This window comes from Protopterus annectens, chromosome 2.part2 (genome assembly GCF_019279795.1).
Source record: "Protopterus annectens isolate FY-2018-M chromosome 2.part2, PAN1.0, whole genome shotgun sequence".
Taxonomy (NCBI): Eukaryota; Metazoa; Chordata; order Ceratodontiformes; family Protopteridae; genus Protopterus; species Protopterus annectens.
The window spans coordinates 451341316-451359036 of NC_056730.1; positions in this window are offsets into that span (position 1 = coordinate 451341316).

Genomic DNA, 17721 nt, shown 5'->3' on the forward strand with positions numbered 1-17721 from the left:
ACCTCGGTTTTGAGGAGTGTGAAATTTGCTTTAGAGAAGTTTTTCACTGTGGTTTTCTGGGCAGGGAGTGGGGTCGGGATGTGAATATCCAGTGAGATTAGTTTATGATCTGATCTTACCAGTGAGGGATACACTTCTGGTCTGGAGCATAGAGTCCCCATGTTGGTGATGATCAGGTCCAGTATGTTTTCCCCTCTTGTGGGAGTGGTAACAAGTTGTTCCATAGCATTTGAGTTTATAAATTCTAGGAACCTTTGGGCTAGGGTGTTGGAGCTAGAGTAATGCTCCCAGTCTATGTTTGGGTAGTTGAAGTTGCCCAATATAATGGTGTTTGGAGAGACCTTCATATTTTCCAGTGTTCTCAGGAAGGCCGAGTGGGGTTCCTGGGTTTGGGAGGGTGGTCTGTAGCAGGCTATAAACTGGAAGGCAGTTTTACCCACTGTTAGTTGCACATGGATAGTCTCTGATGCTTTGTGCTGTGCCACCAACCTGAAGGTGTGGGTATCTTTGACGAATATTGATACTCCCCCTCCTTTTGTGGTTCGTTCCAAGTTTTGGGGCCGAAAAGCATGGTATGAGGTATAACCTGGTAGTGCTGGGGTGCTCTTAGGAGCCTTGAACCAGGTTTCTGTTACTGCACAGATATCGATGTTCTCCATGCTAAGGAGAGTTTCGAGTGCGTGCATCTTGAGGTTTAGACTTCTGGCATTGAATAGCATTACTCTTAGTTTCTTATCCCTTGTGATACCTATGGAGGTGGGTTTGTCTTTTGAGCCTTGCCTGAAAAAGGCACTATGGGGGTAGCAAGAGCCTTTGCCAATATCCGAAAGCCCAGGGGTGACAGGTGCAAGCTGTCCCTAGCGAAGCATCGTGGCTTGTCGAGCATGTCATCCCAGGCTGACAGGCATTGGATCCCCTTTGAATGACACCAATACTTAAGCCACTTGTTGAAATTGATCTTCTTGTCTTCATATTGTGGCATCATTCTTGGTGAGGGTAAGATGCTACTCAAGGTCAGGGTCAAACTGGCCTGGGCTACATGCTCAGAGAGCTCCTCTATGTCTCTTTTCATGTAGTCCAGGGAGGTACGTCTCAGGTCATTCACACCAGCATGGACAATGACTGAGTCATATTTGTACTTGGCTTGGAGTGACCTGAGTGCTTGTGTTATGTGGCGGATCCTAGCGCCCAACAGGCAGCTCACCGTGACCTTCTCCTTGTTCAGCCTGGTGAGCGGGACGTCAGTGTGTCTGACGATAGAGTCACCTATTACAAGTGTATCAGGTGTGCTGTTTAGCCTTAAGGGCTGTGACTGTTCGGCACACTGGCTTTGTGAGCTATGTGTTGCACGTGTTTTGTTTTGGGGTAGTGGTTATTTGGATGTCTGCTTTGGAGGTCTCTGCTGCTTAGGCAGATTTTTATTTAGAGCCTCCGAGTATGTTTTTGTGTGTTTATGTGTTTGGTTTGCTGTCATGGTAGGTCTATGTGAGACTGGAATTGTAGTGAGTGTGGTTTCCTTCTCCTCCTGACTTTTTTCGCCAGTACTGAGTTGAGAGAGCTTAGCTTCCAGTTTGGCTATATAGTTGCATCTCTCACATGTGTTGGAATTTGTTGGGAGGAGGAGAGGGTTGTCTGTGTACATGAGGCAGTTGTAACATTGCCTCAAGATTCCCAGATTCACCAGCTGGACCAGAGAGGAGATTGACAACTGACCTTTGGACATGCTAGAATAGTATTGGGAATTCCTTTATAATTGAAAAAAATGGCCAATGGGGAACAAGGTACTCAAGGGGAGTTTGTGAGGGTGTAGTGCTTTTAATTTTTTAGTGCTGACCTAGTGAGCAAGTGCCAGGTAACTTAAATACAATGTGTTACAGGTAACTTAAATGCAAAAACGACAAACAGTAACTTTCTTTCAAGTGAAACAAGGAAATAAGTACAGTAAGCAATGCAGATATCACTAGGTATCCACAGAAGCACTGAAAAGCCGCGTTTTAGGTGGAATTAGCATTTCTGGGAAATAACAAGCAAACAAACAACAAGCATACAAACAAAGCTAGATTCAGCAGGCCTGGATCTAGTCTATGCTACAGCAAACAAGGCGTACCAATTTCAGTAAGAAACAGTTCAAATATGCAGGCACTATAAGCCTTTAACCAGAAATTCCCAGCTCAGAAGGGCAGAGTCCAGCCTCTCCTCCCACAAGAGTGCAGACCATGAACCTTGTTAATGTAAAATAACTGGCCTGAAGCCCAAGTGCTTAAACCAGAACTAATACACTTTTAGAATAACAGACACTGAGCCCTCAATCAGCAGTTCCCAACTTAGAAGGATGCAAGCTACCTGTCCTACCACCACAGTGCAGGCCACAAACCTTCCTAATGTAAAACAACTGGTCTGAAGCCCAAGTGCTTAATCCAAAAGACTTAGAATGATAGCTACACTTTAACTTTAACTTTAACTCAGGGATAACCTGTCTGGAAAAGTGACTTCTTCAGGATCAGACAGTAAGCAAATGGAGGTTGAAGAATTCAAACCCTGTACCCTTGACAATAGAAACAACTCCTTAACTACTTGGAACCTTAATCTTCTGCATTAACTGACAAACAAATAGTACACCAATGCAACAGGACAACCAATAACATGTCAGCTTTTTGGAGTAATGCATCTTTATGTGAGTAGTGCATTGATTGTGGTTTGACTCAAATTATGCATTGTTATTAATTATCATGTATGAATGTGTGTTTATTTTCCAGACATCTGAACAGCATTATGGTTGACCATATGTTGTATAGCCCAGCACACTTACTTGGTTAACAAATGTTAAATAAATAAATAATAAAATCCCATTACTACTCTCTGGGCAACATGATGGAAGTCAATAGGCCTACATTTGGTCATGTTGTTCATAGGTTAGTACTAGGCTAACTGCCCTTGTGAGCCAAGCCAATTATCCCTTGTGAGACTCAAACCCTGCACCTTGTGTTTGTAAGGCAAACACCTTAATGATTAGGCCACCCTCCCTCCTTATTCTTTTTCTTCTGATTGTATTTTTTAGCAAACTTGATTGAATTAGTAGTAGTGGTTTTGTTGTTTTTGTGCCAGTTGTGTGCACTGTTAGTGGGTTTTTCACATTTCATACAGTTACTTGACCACTCGGTTTCTTTTTTATGTTTTTTGGATTTTGGCAGGATTTGTTTTTAAGTTGTGCTTTGCTTAATTCAAAAAAAAAATTTTCACAGAGTAAGTCATTGGTTCAAATTAACTTAGGGGAAGTAGGTTAGGGGTTGTATGGTGACTGCTTGCAATTCCCAGCAGAGATATGATAACATGGGAAGAGGCTAGAGGGCATATCCCAACTGGTGCACTACAGGGATGTGATAATATGGGGGGAAGGCTAGGGGATGTGCATAATCCCCCGCTGCTGATGTTGAACATGTGACAATGAGGGAGGGTAGGAAGGGGTGGCACTGTACAGTCACTGTAGTTGTTGCCAGGAATATGAGTACATGTAGGTGAAAACAGGCAGCTGAACATCATCATCATCATCACTGCTTTTCTAGTATGGACATGAAAACAAGGGGGGTGTTACTGGTGCATCTACTCCAGGTGTCCTGACAAATTTGTGGAAATGATTGAGGCTGTATAGTCACTACTGCTACCACAAGGAACACGACCACCTGGAGAGGGGATATAGTTGTACAGTCATTGGTGGTGCTGCTGGAGAAGATCAACACAGAGGATGAGAAGGCAAGCAGTGATACTGTGCTTTGTTTTGAAATGAAGCTGTGGTGATATGTAGGATGATACTGTGTTTCAGGAGGAAGGGAGCTGTACGCTTAGTACTGCAGCTATTGCTGGACATAAAACACTGTGGGGGGAAGGGGTAATAACTGTGATTTGGATGGTAGTGAGATATGACAACATGAGTTGAGGAATTGGGGGGTGTTTTTTACTTACACTATCTGTGAAATGTGATAATGGGATGGGAAAGGTAAAATGTAATTCAATTAACTGTTGGCTGCTCCTTGCTATGTCCTCCTGGAGGAGGAACGTAGGAGGGGGGTTTGTGCTTAAGAGGAGTGGCCTTAGGTCAACTGGTGCCCTAGGCAAAAAGGCTCCACGGCACCCCCCCCCCACACCACCTGCTGCCCCCATCCTGGTCTACCTACACCAAATAAATACTGAAAAAGTGCCCCTGCTACAGTGGCGCCCTAGGCGGCCACCTAGTTGGCCTATGCCTAAGGCCGGCTATGGTGCTTAAACCTCTTCCAGAAATGACTGCCTGGGATGGCAAATATCTCCTCGGTTGCAATCTGGCATAGTTGCTTTATTACTAATGGGAAAGACTTGTGTTTCATATCTGTATCAAAAGTAAATACATTTTCATTGCTTCTGGCAATGAGTAACAATATTAAACATAATCTTCTTGGCAAAATGACAGGAAATAATAGTGTAGCTTTGAACTGTGTATATACCAAGAAACTATTGACACTATTCAGGCTGATAATTAAGGTAATTTAAATCCTATGCTCATTGCTGTAAAGTTATAGAAACAGTAATTTAACTTAAACAGTATTACTTTGTTTAAAACATGGACCAGATTTAAAGATGCCCAGTGTTGCATTGTGGTGGATCTCAGCTACCATGCAGCACTATCCTGAAAATATTGATCTGTATTTCCCTGAAAATAATATAGATCGGGGGCAGACAACACTTCAATAACTCCAGAGCAACACTAGGATCTCTACTGTATGCATGACAGGCTACACCATGGACAGCTAATGGCACTGTAGAACATTCTATGCTTAAGAGTCTCATTATCTATGCATGATGTATACCAAAGCTGTCTGATCCAGATGCATAGCCTCAAAGTACACTGATGATGGCCATATCCACACCCCCTCTATGTTAGCCATACTGCCACAAGCATGGTAAGAAAATCTGTACTTTGCTTTCAGTGGTACTGCTGAGAATCTACATGTGACATGATGTGATGGTGTGCAGCCAGACCAACCATTTAATGTTGAAAATGTATTTACAATCATCTCTTGTGAGCAATGGAGATAAGTACAAGTGACATAACACTTCACATGCTGGAAGGCATTGGGCAGAGCAACCAAATAATATGTCAGCTCTTGGCGTTGTCCCTCTGTATGTCAGTGATGTTACTACAGGTATATGGGCATTACCCACGTAATGCCAGCAGTTCTACCACAAAGGTATAGGGAGAGGTCAACACAAAACTGTAATGTCCCTTTGGATTCAATGGGCTACACTGCATTAAAATTATCAGTTGGTGTTTTAAAACAATTTATACTTCTATCAAAGTTCGGGATAGCAAGGATGACATTTTTTATGGAAATTGGCCTGGATCTCTGTGATTTTTCATTAGAATATGCTGTATGAAGAATCACACAAATCTGTTCTGGAACTAGGTGAACCAAGAAACCTTGCGGTAGAATGTTTTCCTTAGTAAAAAATTCCAAGGTATCCAGTCTCATGTTTGTAGCAACAGCTTACAATTCGAGCACTGCGTGTTTTGAAAAACAGGTATAACTGGAAATTTCAAACCTATTCGCCTCACAGTTAGACGTTGCCCATTCGATTCTCAGTTAGAGCGTATTCTGTGTGTCGACATGCATGAATGGGCATTCCTTCGTTGAAGGCTGTGTGTTAGGCCCGGCAAGCCAGCACGTAAAAATCTACTGCCAATCATTAGCGGACCGGAGTTCCGCTGTGGCGACCCCTAACCAGGAAAAGCCGAAAGACACAAACAAATTGCTCTAAGTTATCAGCAGATGACAAAATAACTCTCAGTAATTTGATGGCTGACATTTGTCTGATAAGGAAGGTAGAGTTATACATACAAATCAGAACTGGTATAGCAGTGTGGTCTTACAGATGGTATTAGATTTAGAGATGTGTGCAGTGCTGAAATACTTATAAGTACCCATAAATCAGAACCTTTATGTATTACAAAATGATAAATCTTGTGGATGAATTTTTCAAGGTGAATTTAATTATTGTTTACTTCATTTCAGTTGTACTATATATTTGTGTGTGTGTGTGTGTGTGTGTGTGTGTGTGTGCGTGTGTGTGTGAGTATACTTCTGAAGCTACATAAAAATTCCTTACAATCCCCAATGAGACATTCAAGTTTCATATAACAATCCTTGCTAGATAATTTAGGTTTCTCTTTGGATTATATCTTGCAGCTGTTAAAGCAACAATTGCTGGGATATGTAAAGAGAATTTATATGTTACAAAACTGAATAATGTGGTTTATTAGCAAAGAGGGCATTTGTGAACACCTGCAGATGGTGAAATGCTGTACTCTGCTGTGCTGTGCTCTTAGCAGTAGGAGATATTACCCTACATTTTCACCACTCCATATTCTGTAATGTCCCTGCTGGCAAGTGCAGTCATTGTACCTATGTTCCTCCCTCCATGCTGCTACATCCTATTTGATAACTATATACCTCAATACCCTCTTCCCCTCCATGTTGTCATATCTGACAGCTATCATAAACATTATATGCCATGTATGAGACCCTTTATCCTCTATTTCCACACCTCTGGTACCATGCACAATAAAACCTAAACCCTCTGGTGTGTGTGTGTGTGTGTGTGTGTGTGTGTGTGTGTGTGTGTGTGTGTGTGTGTGTGTGTGTGTGTGTGTGTGTGCAAGAAAGGCACATGCTCAGGAGCTGACGTGTACTCCACTTTGGCTCTGGGTTACACATGGCTCCTCCATTACATTACCTATAACTGTCTGTGACTGAATCATGTGCTGTGTTGGCACACAGCTGGTTTACATACCGTTGCTAAAGTGTCATCCACTGAAGTGTGGGGGGAGGGGTTGTTCCATTATTAAGAAGCAGTAAGAAGAGCATGATAACAGCTGTGTGCTACTCTTTGTATAAGCCCATGGTGGCACATGTATCATTATCAGAGATACGTAAACAAACTCGTTATAATTTATATCGTGTGTTTGTGTTTATTTGTACAAATTCATTGTATTATAATATACTCATACACACAACATACACATCTGAAATTTGACTGTCACCATTTTTAAATTTACTGGTTTTGTTCTAAAGACGTCTAGTGTACAACAGTTCAAATAAAGTTAATTATATATTTTTGAAATGTGATGGTGCAGTGGTAGCATTTTGCCTCACAGCAAGAGGTTTTCCTGTTTGATTCTTGGCTGCAGCGCCTTCTGTGTGGAGTCTGCATGTCCTCCCCATGGCTGAGTGGCATTCAAAAGACATGTGTAAATGGGAGTGCCTTTGTTGAAGGTTGGGTGTCGAGCTGGCACCTCAGCACTGTAAAAATCTGCTGCCAATCATTAGCGGACCGGAGTTCTGCTGTGGCGACCCCTAACCAGGAAAAGTCGAAAGAAGAAGAACAACAAATTGATTTAAATATATGTAAATATGAACTTGACCAATATCACCAAACGATTTCTAGACACTGTAAAAGAGTCTGTGCATTTTTTTCAGTCCTGGCATATCAGTGTGTTCCTTTTTGTTGTTTTCCTCTCACTTCCTAGACAAGTTGGTTGACTGGCTATATGAAACTGTATACATTGTATTTTCTACAGTCCATTCCCGTATGTGTTTGCATGTCTGTGTGTGCGTGCACGTGTGTGTGTGTGTGTGTGTGTGAGTATGTGTGTGTGTATGTATACTGCATACTGTGTAAGCAAGGGACACCACAAAATTACTCTTACCATTATGTTACCTCAGCCTTTGGTTGATGCTAGTGAAAAAGATTACAGACTCTTTATTCAGCTGCATGGGGAACTGAAACCATGAACTGTGTCTTCATGTTAGTTTTGCTCAAGCATTTAGGCAGACAGATTGCTATGGTTGTGTTGTAGAACAGTATTATTGATGGATTTTATTCCTGGTCCAACCATGTTGCAACTTTCCTTTCAGATATGCAGGTTGTGCACATGAACTGCAGAACAATCACCATTATTCTCACCATCTACTTAGCTGTTCTGGCCATAGTGCAGAAATAAGCAAACGGATGGAAAAATAATCAGTTTGATTTTATGCACACCAGTATTGGCTGCATTAATTCACAATACTAGAAAATACAATATATTTGTCATTTATTTCATGATGTCAAATGATTTTTTAAATCCCAGCTGAAAAATTCGTAAAGTAATAGCAAATTATGATTTACTAATTTAATCTTTCCAAGAGTCTTAATTGAAATCACTAGACCAATAGCTTGCATTTGATGCATACAAATGCATAATTAACATATTCTGGCATGTAAATCGAACTATGGAAGAATTTTAAATGAGTTTCCATTACAACGCCTCTTTACAATGAAGGAAACCTGATAACTGGAAAATAAAGAGAAAAGTAAAGATTATTCTCATACATAATAGTTCAGTTATTTATTGTCTATAAATTAAGAATAACCGAAGACAGACTCTTTGAACCTATACAAGGATACAGCATCTTTCATTATGTCTCAGTCTCTCTCTCTGTTTGAGGTCTTCAGTAATTCTTTCTTCTGGATTCCTATAACAAACAATTGCCAGCATCCTATGGGGATCTTCTTTCAGGTCCTAATTCACTCTGCTTTCTCTTTCTGACCCATTGCTTTAGACATCAAATCCTTCTGCAGAAATGATACCCTGCATGGGCTTATATCAGCCTTCCTTTTATACAACATTAATTGCTTCATCAAGCAAACCTACTACAGCTAATACAACAAAGTTTCTCTCTGCTCTTAAAGCAACACTCATTCAAAATGAAAGTAAAACTTCGCTGGCTAATACAGTAAAAGTTCATCTATGTTCTTAAAGAAACAACTATTTACACTAACATTTCTATTTACACACTCTACATGCAAAATTCAGCACATTTATAATATTTGCATTCACTAAAATGTAACACTAATTTACAATATTTACATTCTTTTGGACATTTTATTTGATGAGATCTGCTGTACTACAGTATAGTTCAGCTCCTCAGCTTGAAAACATCAGTTTCATGTCATGTGGATGGCTTATATGCCATCATTAGGCTGTCTGCATTGCAGATGGTCTTGCCAGATTGGTGTTCACCAACATGGCCATACCCACTGCAAAGCAGATATGACTTAAATAACCTACAGAGTGCTGTACCCCATCCCAGAGATGTGAAAGCACTGCAACCTATGAAGCATCCATGAACACAGAAGGTATTTACCAAAATCTGAAGATGCTAGTGGAAACTCTGAACATAGTATCTCCTTTTAAAGTCTTAAAAGCATTATCTGGTTCCATTAACCATTGGACTTTTAGCAGCATTTTCCCTTTCATCAAATCAGTTAAAGGGCTTGCTATTTTAGCAAAGTGGAAAGCAATCCTCTGGTAGTACCTGGCTAATCCTAAACATGTACTCATTCACTCATTCACTTGTGTATTTATGTACTTATTTATTATTGTGTGTGGTACAAGGCAAGTCCATACCATATCTCATTTCTCCATTTGGGGCCCTGACTACTCCCCTGCCTATAACATATCCCAAATACTTTGCCAAAAGGAGGATGGCACACTGTCCCTGCAGCTGAATTTTTTTCTTTCATCTCAGCTGTTAGAGAAATTTGCCAGTTCCCTTGGGCAGTGTATAGTCAAGAATCTTGCCTTCTCTAACCTTTTTATGCATTCATCTACCCTAAGAATTAGAAAATTATACAAATTTGACATGCTGTTCTGCTTCCTAATGTAATTATAGAACTAAATAGTTCTATCAGCCTTAGTGACTAATATTATAGGGCTGATCCACTCACTGTTTGAATCTTCTCTTATTTCTTTCTCAAGCATCTTTTATGTATCATACTGTACTGCCTTTCCTTATGTCTCAGGTATTCTGTTACATTTTAAATTGACCTTTTATCAAGAAATGGTCTTAATTAGGTTTGTTCTGCCAGGCAGATCTGAATATACTTCTTTGTTTCTTAATAAAAGCTCTTCTATTTCCAGTTTCTGTCTTAGGGCGTGTATCATCTATTTGAACTTCAGGTATAGAGGCCAGCTTTTTTTCAATAGAATTACTAATCTTCACTGCTAAACTAATTACAAAGACATGTACTGCATTTCAGGGGTCAGATTGTTTATATGGTATATCTCTTCTGATTATCTCTTATCAGCTTGCCTTATTAAGTAGTTTACCTGATTTAACATTTCTGTTATTTCAAATGGACGCTGCCAATTATCCAGTTCTATTTTTTTTTCTCTACAGAGGGGCATAAACTAATACCTGGTCTCCAGCTTTAAATTCCCTGGTTCATAGGTTCATAGGTAGGTACTAGGCTATCGGCCCTAGGGCCCATACAAGCCTAGTCAAAAAATGTACCCTGGCTTTTGCCACCGAAGAAAATTATTTTCCTGTGCCCTTGTCGAGCAGAGCCACAGAAGTGATCCCTGGGGTGAATTTCCCATTTCCCATCCAATCATCAAGGTTTTTCTTGAAGAGTGCTAATGAGAAGCTCTGTTTGACATAGATAGTTAGTCTGTTCCAGAGTATGGGAAGTCTCTGGGACAGGAATCTATCCCTCCAGCATGTTCTGTTTATTGTGGTGACAAGGTTTAGGTCGCTAGAGCATGTAGCTCGGAGGGATTTGGATTTCTTTAAGTGGAGCGTGTCCAACAGCTCTGGGTTTGACATAGCTTTGTATGTTAGGCAGAGATCACCCCTGAGTAGGCGATATGCAATGGAGTAAAGCTGTAGTTTTTTTAGACGGTCTGCATAGGGCATCTGTTTGAGGCCAGTAATCCTCTATGTGAGGTATTTTTGTGGTCTTTCCAGTTGTTGTAGATGTCTTGTGAGGTACATACCAAAAGGCGCGTTGTACTCTGTAATGGGTCTAATGAGTGATGAGTAGAGGGGAACAATGACCTCTTTTTTTCTGGATGAGAATCCTTTTGTGATGAGATGAGCCACGTAGAAGGATTTCCTGACCACTGTGGCAATGTGATTATCAAAGGAGAGACTACTGTCCACCTGTGTCCCAAGGTCTCTTATCACATTTTCGGCATTAAGTAGACTACCAGCTATGTGGTAGTTCATGGATACAGAGTTTTTACCAAAAGGGATGACAATATACTTTTTGGCATTGAGCTTCAGGCCATGGCTTTGACACCAGGTATCTGTCTCAGTGAGGCCCTTTTGTAGTTTGTCCACATCGTTAGGAGTTTCGATTATGGCTCCTAGTTTGCAGTCATCTGCAGACTTTGTTAGCCAAAGACCTTCTGTGTTGGCCAGCACTTCAGAGAAGTAGATACCAAACAAGAGAGGACCCAGGACTGAACCCTGTGGTACTCCACTTGTCACTGGTCTGATGCCGGATTTGGAATCCGCTACTTTCACAGTGTGGGTTCTGTCCATGAGCCAGTTGGCAACCCATCTTGTGACATAGGGATTTATACCTAGTTTAGTGAGCTTATCTATAATTCCAGAGTGGGTAATGGTGTCAAAAGCCTTGGCGAGATCTAGATAAGCTGTGTGAACCATTTTACCCTCATCTATGGCTTTGGTGACTGCTTCAAAGAAGTCAATCAGGTTTAGGAGACATGATCTGCCTTTTACAAATCCAAACTGGGTAGGGTCCAGAGTTTGGAGCTTACCAATGTCTTTGTTTATGAGTTCCACGATGATACGTTCCATGGCCTTGCAGACCAGGCTCGTCAGGCTAATGGGGCGGTAGTTCCCGGGGTCCGTAGTGGCTCCCCCTTTGTGGAGTGGGATAACCATCGTGGTGCACCATTCAGTGGGTACAAAGCCTGAGGTGAGGCTATGATTGAACATGGTACTTAGGTAGGGTGCCAGTTCATTCTGTAGTTTGTGTAGAATGCTGCCTGGGATATTGTTAGGTCCCATGGATGCTGTGTTCTTGGCTTTGGAGAGTGTGTTTTTTACCTGTGCAGCCATGATTATAGGAACTTTGCATTCTTCTGGTATAGAGATGGGCCCTCTAGGGGGTGAGAGGGGGGTAAAGTTAGCACTGAACCTATCTGCTAGGATGTTGGCAATATCAGTTGGTTCTGTATATTTAGTGCCATTGTGCTGTAACTCAGAGCAGATCTGAGTGTTCCCATTTAGATTCTTGACATAGCTATAGAATGCTTTGTGGTTGTCTTTAGAGTCAGTGGCAATTTTGTTTTCGTAACTTGCTTTGGAGGATTTTATGATACTGTCATTGTCCATGTTGGTGTGAATGATCTGAGACGTACCTCCCTGGACTACATGAAAAGAGACACGGAGGAGCTCTCCAATCTTGTATCCCGGGCTGGTATGACCCTAACCCTGAGTAGCATCCTGCCATCACCCAGAATGATACCACAGTACAAGGACAAAATGATTGACTTCAACAATTGGCTAAGCTTCTGGTGTCATTCTAAGGGGATCCAGTATTTGTCTGCCTGGGACGACATGATCGACATCCACGATGCTTTGCCAGAGATGGCCTGCACCTGTCGCCCTTAGGATTCCGGATACTGGCTAAGGCTCTTGCCACCCCTATAGTGCCTTTTTTAGGCAAGGTTCAAATGACAAATTCACCACCGTAACAGGTACAAGCATGCAAAATCTGAGGGTAATGCTACTCAATGCTAGAAGTCTAAACCTCAAAATGCACTCACTTGAGGCACTCCTTAAAATGGAGAACATTGACATCTGTGCAGTGACAGAGACCTGGTTCAAAGCTCCAGAGAGCACCCCTGCATTACCAGGCTTCAATTCATACCACACCTTTCGGCCACCTAACCCAGAAAGAAGCACTAAAGGTGAAGGCATGTCCATATTCATTATGGATATCCACACCTCCAGGCTAGTTGCACAGCATAATGCATCCAAGATTATCCAAGTGCAACTAACTCTGGGCAAGACCGCAATCCAAATTGTAGCTTGCTACAGACCCCCCCCCCCCACCATGCCCCAGGATTCACACTCCTCATTTCTTGATACAGTGGAAAGTATTAGGGTACAACCCAACCCCCTAATAATGGGCGATTTCAACTACCCCGCCATTAACTGGGATCTCAGCTTCTTACTGAGGTTGACCAGGGAGTTCCTCCAGTCATGGGATTTTACTCTTTTTTGCAACAGTTTCTTTCTTCTGTTGTAGAGTTTGTTTATGGCAGAGGACCACCAGATTGGCTTCCTTTTTTTGGAGGATAACTTCTTGGTTCTATTAGGGATAGCGTGATCCATGCACTCGTGTAAGTGCTTATAAAGTGCATTTGTGTAGGATTTGGCAGTCATACCTCTATTGTCCGTCTGCATAGATGTCATGAAGTTTGCCACTTCTGTCTTAAGAAGTGTAAAGTTGGCTTTTGAGAAGTTTTTTACGATGGTTTCCCTAATTGGGGCTGGGGGTGGGATGTGGATGTCTAGGCTGATTAGCTTGTGGTCAGATCTGACCAACGAGGAATTGACCTCTGGTGTGGAACAGCGGTTTCCCATGTTGGTAATGACCAGGTCTAGGATATTGCTGCCCCTGATGGGGGTGTGAATACGTTGATCCAAGGCGTTGGAATTTATGAATTCTAGAAAACGTTGAGCAAAACAGTTGGTACATGAGTAGTTTTCCCAGTTAATAGTGGGGTAGTTGAAATCGCCCATTATTAGGGGGTTGGGTTGTACCCTAATACTTTCCACTGTATCAAGAAATGAGGAGTGTGAATCCTGGGGCATGGTGGGGGGGGGTCTGTAGCAAGCTACAATTTGGATTGCGGTCTTTCCCAGAGTTAGTTGCATTTGGATAATCTTGGATGCATTATGTTGTGCAACTAGCCTGGAGGTGTGAATATCCATAATGAATATGGACATGCCTTCACCTTTAGTGCTTCTTTCTGGGTTAGGTGTCCGAAAGGTGTGGTATGAATTGAAGCCTGGTAATGCAGGGGTGCTCTCTGGAGCTTTGAACCAGGTCTCTGTCACTGCACAGATGTCAATGTTCTCCATTTTAAGGAGTGCCTCGAGTGAGTGCGTTTTGAGGTTTAGACTTCTAGCATTGAGTAGCATTACCCTCAGATTTTGCATGCTTGTACCTGTTACGGTGGTGAATTTGTCATTTGAACCTTGCCTAAAAAAGGCACTATAGGGGTGGCAAGAGCCTTAGCCAGTATCCAGAATCCTAAGGGCGACAGGTGCAGGCCATCTCTGGCAAAGCATCGTGGATGTCAATCATGTCGTCCCAGGCAGACAAATACTGGATCCCCTTAGAATGACACCAGAAGCTTAGCCAATTGTTGAAGTCAATCATTTTGTCCTTGTACTGTGGTATCATTCTGGGTGATGGCAGGATGCTACTCAGGGTTAGGGTCATACCTGCCCGGGATACAAGATTGGAGAGCTCCTCCGTGTCTCTTTTCATGTAGTCCAGGGAGGTACATCTCAGATCATTCACACCAACATGGACAATGACAGTATCATATTTGTACTTATTGCGGAGTGACCTGAGTGTATGTGTTATGTGGCAGATCCTGGCACCTGACAGGCAGCTGACAGTAACTTTCTCCTTGTTTAGTCTAGTGAGTGGAACATCAGTGTGCCTGACTATAGAGTCACCTATGACTAGAGTGTTGGGTACGTTGTTATGCCTTATGGGCTGTGGTTGAGTGGCACACTGAGTTTGTGGGCTATGTGTCATTTGGGTTGTGTTGGGGGTGGAGTTTGCTTGCGTTTATGCTTTGGATGTCCCTGATGCTTGGGCAGGTTTTTATTGAGAGCATCCGCAAATGTAGGTGTGTGTTTTGTGTTTCTATGTGTGTGTTTTGGTGGTGTAGGTTTTGAGGGACTATGTGATGAGTGTGGTGTGGTGCAAGTGTTCACCTTCTCCTCTTGACTGTCTAGTCCAGTCTTGGGTGAAGAGAGCTTTGCTTCCAGTTTGGCTATATAAGTGCATCTCTCACAGGTTGTAGTGTTGGGTGGTAGGAGGAGAGGGTTGTCTGTGTACATGAGGCAATTGCTGCATTGCCCCAAGATGCCCAGATTCATCAGGCAGACAGGAGAAATCACTGGGAGCTGACCCTTAGACATGCCTGGATAAGTGCTTATTTATTAAGCACTAAAACTGTTTTCCACTAGACAAGTGAGGAAAGTTGAGTGCTGTAGTAATTTGCAGCTTATGTAGTGCTTACAATGAGTGTGAACAAGTGATGAGTTCAAAGAACTGATTTGAGTGCTGAAACTAGAAAACTGGCTAGTTATAAGAAACAAAACTAAGCTAGAAGGCTTCCCTCCAACACAGAAGGGCTTGGGAGCTCAAAAGCATCAAGCAGTCTAGACCACTTAACAGGAAAGGCAGGAAACAAGCTTAAATTATTTTTATTCTCTTTCTCAGATGCTCTCTTTGTACACAGTAGGAGTGCCTGAAATTAGAATATGATCTCACTGCACTCAGTTAAGTGAGCAAATGAGATGGGCCCAGAAGGAGTATCCAAGCACAAATTTACAAGAGGGGCTGGCAGTTTCAAAGCCACTAAGATTAACACCAAAACAGAAACAGGGAGGGTGGGTGGGAAAATTAACTGAAGAACAGAGTCAAAACTTCCAGTTCAGTTAATAATCATGCAACACAGTTAACTCAATTTAAATACTGTATTATTTGAAAAAAAGTGCAGATAAAGGTACTTAAATTCTCTTATATGTCCAGTTGAATACAGCTAGATCTTAGCCGGCCAAAGCTGAGGTTTTAAGCAGAAAATATTTCAAACTGTACCACTTAAATAGGCAAGGACAGGAAATGAAAGAATGTGGCTACCCCCACACCTGCAATTACTAACAAATAATAAAATTCAAGCAAGCACTGACTGAAGAACAGAGTCAAAACTTCCAGTTCAGTTAATAATCATGCAACACAGTTAACTCAATTTAAATACTGTATTATTTGAAAAAAGTGCAGATAAAGGTACTTAAATTCTCTTATATGTCCAGTTGAATACAGCTAGATCTTAGCCGGCCAAAGCTGAGGTTTTTAAGCAGAAAATATTTCAAACTGTACCACTTAAATAGGCAAGGACAGGAAATGAAAGAATGTGGCTACCCCACACCTGCAATTACTAACAAATAATAAAATTCAAGCAAGCACTGACTGAAGAACAGAGTCAAAACTTCCAGTTCAGTTAATAATCATGCAACACAGTTAACTCAATTTAAATACTGTATTATTTGAAAAAAAGTGCAGATAAAGGTACTTAAATTCTCTTATACATCCAGTTGAATACAGCTAGATCTTAGCCGGCCAAAGCTGAGGTTTTTAAGCAGAAAATATTTCAAACTGTACCACTTAAATAGGCAAGGACAGGAAATGAAAGAATGTGGCTACCCCCACACCTGCAATTACTAACAAATAATAAAATTCAAGCAAGCACTGACTGAAGAACAGAGTCAAAACTTCCAGTTCAGTTAATAATCATGCAACACAGTTAACTCAATTTAAATACTGTATTATTTGAAAAAAGTGCAGATAAAGGTATTTAAATTCTCTTATATGTCCAGTTGAATACAGCTAGATCTTAGCTGGCCAAAGCTGGGGTTTTTAAGCAGAAAATATTTCAAACTGTACCACTTAAATAGGCAAGGACAGGAAATGAAAGAATGTGGCTACCCCCACACCTGCAATTACTAACAAATAATAAAATTCAAGCAAGCACTGACTGAAGAACAGAGTCAAAACTTCCAGTTCAGTTAATAATCATGCAACACAGTTAACTCAATTTAAATACTGTATTATTTGAAAAAAGTGCAGATAAAGGTACTTAAATTCTCTTATATGTCCAGTTGAATACAGCTAGATCTTAGCCGGCCAAAGCTGAGGTTTTTAAGCAGAAAATATTTCAAACTGTACCACTTAAATAGGCAAGGACAGGAAATGAAAGAATGTGGCTACCCCCACACCTGCAATTACTAACAAATAATAAAATTCAAGCAAGCACTGACTGAAGAACAGAGTCAAAACTTCCAGTTCAGTTAATAATCATGCAACACAGTTAACTCAATTTAAATACTGTATTATTTGAAAAAAGTGCAGATAAAGGTACTTAAATTCTCTTATACATCCAGTTGAATACAGCTAGATCTTAGCCGGCCAAAGCTGAGGTTTTTAAGCAGAAAATATTTCAAACTGTACCACTTAAATAGGCAAGGACAGGAAATGAAAGAATGTGGCTACCCCCACACCTGCAATTACTAACAAATAATAAAATTCAAGCAAGCACTGACTGAAGAACAGAGTCAAAACTTCCAGTTCAGTTAATAATCATGCAACACAGTTAACTCAATTTAAATACTGTATTATTTGAAAAAAGTGCAGATAAAGGTACTTAAATTCTCTTATATGTCCAGTTGAATACAGCTAGATCTTAGCCGGCCAAAGCTGAGGTTTTTAAGCAGAAAATATTTCAAACTGTACCACTTAAATAGGCAAGGACAGGAAATGAAAGAATGTGGCTACCCCCACACCTGCAATTACTAACAAATAATAAAATTCAAGCAAGCACTGACTGAAGAACAGAGTCAAAACTTCCAGTTCAGTTAATAATCATGCAACACAGTTAACTCAATTTAAATACTGTATTATTTGAAAAAAGTGCAGATAAAGGTACTTAAATTCTCTTATATGTCCAGTTGAATACAGCTAGATCTTAGCCGGCCAAAGCTGAGGTTTTTAAGCAGAAAATATTTCAAACTGTACCACTTAAATAGG